Source organism: Ictalurus punctatus, unplaced genomic scaffold (assembly GCF_001660625.3).
Source record: "Ictalurus punctatus breed USDA103 unplaced genomic scaffold, Coco_2.0 tig00007286, whole genome shotgun sequence".
NCBI classification, from domain to species: Eukaryota; Metazoa; Chordata; class Actinopteri; order Siluriformes; family Ictaluridae; genus Ictalurus; species Ictalurus punctatus.
The window spans coordinates 17,501-22,500 of record NW_026521138.1 but is presented as its reverse complement, the minus strand read 5'-3'; positions in this window follow the sequence as shown (position 1 = coordinate 22,500).

Here is a 5,000-nt window from a genome sequence, read left to right as displayed (position 1 = left end):
TACTGTCCTGTGCTTATTTATCAGCTCGTCACTTCCTGTGGATCAGAAAAGATGCTTTTTGTTTGTTTAATCTCGTGGAATATTTTGTACACCCGGATATTAATGAGGAAGAACAGATCAGATTTTGGAGAAAATGAAGGCTTGTGAATTTCATTGATCAATTTTCATTGCAGTTCATCTCACAGCCAGCAGAGGGCGATAATCATTACACTCTGAGAATCGTTATTATATTGGCTGCATCTGAAATCGCGTACTGTGACTGAACCTACTGCATTCGATTGAGCACCTACTGCTCAGCACATACTGATCAGTACAGGTGGTGAGCATGAATACAATCCGGACGTACTGCGAGGCCTGGATTCTGACAGCTCTTCCGCACCAGTCCCGTTGTCCAGTGGCTCCATACTGCAGAATCTCAGCAGAAGCAGCAGATCATCCGTGTATTTCTCACCGACTGTTTTATTAACACAGTCGGTGAGAAATAGCGACTGCTTAGCGTACTGCTTTTCTCCTGCAGGGTAGTAGGGTAGTAAGTAGGGTATTAAGGCAATAGGGTATTTAGTGTAGTAGGGTATTAGGGTAGTAGGGCATTAGGGTAGTAGGGCATTAGGGTATTAAGGTAGTAGGGTATTAGGGTATTAAGGTAGTAGGGTATTAAGGTATTAAGGTATTAGGGTATTAAGCTAGTAGGGTATTAGGGTATTAAGGTAGTAGGGTATTAGGGTAGTAGGGTATTAAGGTAGTAGGGTAGTAGGGTATTAAGGTAGTAGGGTAGTAGGGTATTAAGGTAGTAGGGTATTAAGGTAGTAGAGTATTAAGGTAGTAGGGTATTAAGGTAGTAGGGTATTAAGGTAGTAGAGTATTAAGGTAGTAGGGTATTAAGGTAGTAGGGTATTAAGGTAGTAGAGTATTAAGGTAGTAGGGTATTAAGGTAGTAGGGTATTAAGGTAGTAGGGTATTAAGGTAGTAGGGTATTAGGGTAGTAGGGTATTAGGGTATTAAGGTAGTAGGGTATTAAGGTAGTAGGGTATTAAGGTAGTAGGGTATTAAGGTAGTAGGGTATTAGGGTAGTAGGGTATTAGGGTATTAAGGTAGTAGGGTATTAAGGTAGTAGGGTATTAAGGTAGTAGGGTATTAAGGTAGTAGGGTATTAAGGTATTAGGGTAGTAGGGTATTAGGGTATTAGGGTATTAAGGTATTAGGGTATTAAGGTAGTAGGGTATTAAGGTAGTAGGGTATTAAGGTAGTAGGGTAGTAGGGTATTAAGGTATTAGGGTATTAAGGTAGTAGGGTATTAAGGTAGTAGGGTATTAAGGTAGTAGGGTATTAGGGTATTAAGGTATTAGGGTATTAGGGTATTAAGGTATTAGGGTATTAGGGTATTAAGGTATTAGGGTATTAAGGTAGTAGGGTATTAGGGTATTAAGGTAGTAGGGTATTAAGGTATTAGGGTATTAAGGTAGTAGGGTATCAGGGTATTAGGGTATTAAGGTAGTAGGGTATCAGGGTATTAGGGTATTAGGGTATTAAGGTAGTAGGGTATCAGGGTAGTAGGTTAGTAGGGTATTAGGGTATTAAGGTAGTAGGGTATCAGGGTATTAGGGTATTAAGGTAGTAGGGTATCAGGGTATTAGGGTATTAAGGTATTAGGGTATTAAGGTATTAGGGTATTAAGGTAGTAGGGTATCAGGGTATTAGGGTATTAAGGTAGTAGGGTATCAGGGTATTAGGGTATTAAGGTAATAGGGTATCAGGGTATTAGGTTATTAAGGTAGTAGGGTATTAAGGTAGTAGGGTATTAAGGTAGTAGGGTATCAGGGTATTAAGGTAGTAGGGTATCAGGGTAGTAGGGTATTAGGGTATTAAGGTAGTAGGGTATCAGGGTATTAGGGTATTAAGGTAGTAGGGTATCAGGGTATTAGGGTATTAAGGTAGTAGGGTATTAAGGTATTAGGGTATTAAGGTAGTAGGGTATCAGGGTAGTAGGGTATTAGGGTATTAAGGTATTAGGGTAGTAGGGTATTAGGGTATTAAGGTAGTAGTGTATCAGGGTAGTAGGGTATCAGGGTAGTAGGGTATTAAGGTATTAGGGTAGTAGGGTATTAGGGTATTAAGGTAGTAGTGTATCAGGGTAGTAGGGTATCAGGGTAGTAGGGTATTAGGGTATTAAGGTAGTAGGGTATCAGGGTAGTAGGGTATTAGGGTAGTAGGGTATTAAGGTATTAGGGTATTAAGGTAGTAGGGTATTAAGGTATTAGGGTATTAAGGTAGTAGGGTATCAGGGTAGTAGGTTAGTAGGGTATTAAGGAATTAGGGTATTAAGGTATTAGGGTATCAGGGTAGTAGGGTATTAGGGTATCAGGGTAGTAGGGTATTAGGGTATTAAGGTAGTAGGGTATCAGGGTAGTAGGGTATTAAGGAATTAGGGTATTAAGGTAGTAGGGTATCAGGGTAGTAGGGTATTAAGGTAGTAGGGTATCAGGGTAGTAGGGTATTAGGGTATCAGGGTAGTAGGGTATTAAGGAATTAGGGTATTAAGGTAGTAGGGTATCAGGGTAGTAGGGTATTAAGGTAGTAGGGTATCAGGGTAGTAGGGTATTAAGGTAGTAGGGTATCAGGGTAGTAGGGTATTAGGGTATTAAGGTAGTAGGATATTAGGGTAGTAGGGTATTAAGGTATTAGGGTATTAAGGTAGTAGGGTATTAAGGTATTAGGGTATTAAGGTAGTAGGGTATCAGGGTAGTAGGTTAGTAGGGTATTAAGGAATTAGGGTATTAAGGTATTAGGGTATCAGGGTAGTAGGGTATTAGGGTATCAGGGTAGTAGGGTATTAGGGTATTAAGGTAGTAGGGTATCAGGGTAGTAGGGTATTAAGGAATTAGGGTATTAAGGTAGTAGGGTATCAGGGTAGTAGGGTATTAAGGTAGTAGGGTATCAGGGTAGTAGGGTATTAGGGTATCAGGGTAGTAGGGTATTAAGGAATTAGGGTATTAAGGTAGTAGGGTATCAGGGTAGTAGGGTATTAAGGTAGTAGGGTATCAGGGTAGTAGGGTATTAAGGTAGTAGGGTATCAGGGTAGTAGGGTATTAGGGTATTAAGGTAGTAGGATATTAGGGTAGTAGGGTATTAAGGTATTAGGGTATTAAGGTAGTAGGGTATCAGGGTAGTAGGGTATTAGGGTATCAGGGTAGTAGGGTATTAAGGTAGTAGGGTAATAGGGTAGTAGGGTATTAGGGTATTAAGGTAGTAGGGTATTAGGGTAGTAGGGTATTAAGGTAGTAGGGTATCAGGGTAGTAGGGTATTAGGGTATCAGGGTAGTAGGGTATTAGGGTATCAGGGTAGTAGGGTATTAGGGTATCAGGGTAGTAGGGTATTAGGGTATTAAGGTATTAGAGTAATAAGGTAGTAGGGTATCAGGGTAGTAGGGTATTAGGGTATTAGGGTAGTAGGGTATTAGGGTAGTAGGGTATTAGGGTATTAGGGTATTAAGGTATTAAGGTAGTAGGGTATCAGGGTAGTAGGGTATCAGGGTATCAGGGTAGTAGGGTATCAGGGTAGTAGGGTATTAAGGTAGTAGGGTATTAGGGTATCAGGGTAGTAGGGTATTAGGGTAGTAGGGTATTAGGGTATCAGGGTAGTAGGGTATCAGGGTAGTAGGGTATTAAGGTAGTAGGGTATTAGGGTATCAGGGTAGTAGGGTATTAAGGTAGTAGTGTATTAGGGTAGTAGGGTATTAAGGTATTAGAGTATTAAGGTAGTAGGGTATCAGGGTAGTAGGGTATTAGGGTATCAGGGTATCAGGGTAGTAGGGTATTAAGGTAGTAGGGTATCAGGGTTGTAGGGTATTAGGGTATCAGGGTATTAGGGTATCAGGGTAGTAGGGTATCAGGGTAGTAGGGTATTAAGGTAGTAGGGTAGTAGGGTATTAGGGTATTAAGGTATTAGAGTATTAAGGTAGTAGGGTATCAGGGTAGTAGGGTATTAAGGTAGTAGGGTATCAGGGTAGTAGGGTATCAGGGTAGTAGGGTATCAGGGTAGTAGGGTATTAGAGTAATAAGGTAGTAGGGTATCAGGGTAGTAGGGTATTAGGGTATCAGGGTAGTAGGGTATTAAGGTAGTAGGGTAGTAGGGTATTAAGGTATTAGAGTATTAAGGTAGTAGGGTATTAGGGTATCAGGGTATTAGGGTAGTAGGGTATCAGGGTATTAGGGTAGTAGGGTATCAGGGTAGTAGGGTAGTAGGGTATCAGGGTAGTAGGGTAGTAGGGTATCAGGGTAGTAGGGTATCAGGGTAGTAGGGTATTAAGGTAGTAGGGTATCAGGGTATCAGGGTAGTAGGGTATCAGGGTAGTAGGGTATCAGGGTAGTAGGGTATCAGGGTAGTAGGGTATTAAGGTAGTAGGGTATTAGGGTATTAAGGTATTAGAGTATTAAGGTAGTAGGGTATCAGGGTAGTAGGGTATTAAGGTAGTAGGGTATCAGGGTAGTAGGGTATCAGGGTAGTAGGTTATCAGGGTAGTAGGTTATCAGGGTAGTAGGGTAGTAGGGTATTAAGGAATTAGGGTATTAAGGTAGTAGGGTATCAGGATAGTAGGGTAGTAGGGTATTAGGGTATTAAGGTAGTAGGGTATTAAGGTATTAGGGTAGTAGGGTATCAGGGTAGTAGGGTATCAGGGTAGTAGGGTATCAGGGTAGTAGGGTATCAGGATAGTAGGGTATCAGGATAGTAGGGTAGTGGGGTATCAAGGTATTAGGGTATCAAGGTAGTAGGGTATCAGGGTAGTAGGGTATCAGGGTAGTAGGGTATCAGGGTATTAGGGTATCAGGGTATCAGGGTATCAGGGTATCAGGGTATTAGGGTAGTAGGGTATCAGGGTAGTAGGGTATCAGGGTAGTAGGGTAGTAGGGTATCAGGGTATCAGGGTATCAGGGTAGTAGGGTATCAGGGTATCAGGGTATTAGGGATATTCGGACACAGACAGGGTTTTTCTATTTATAAA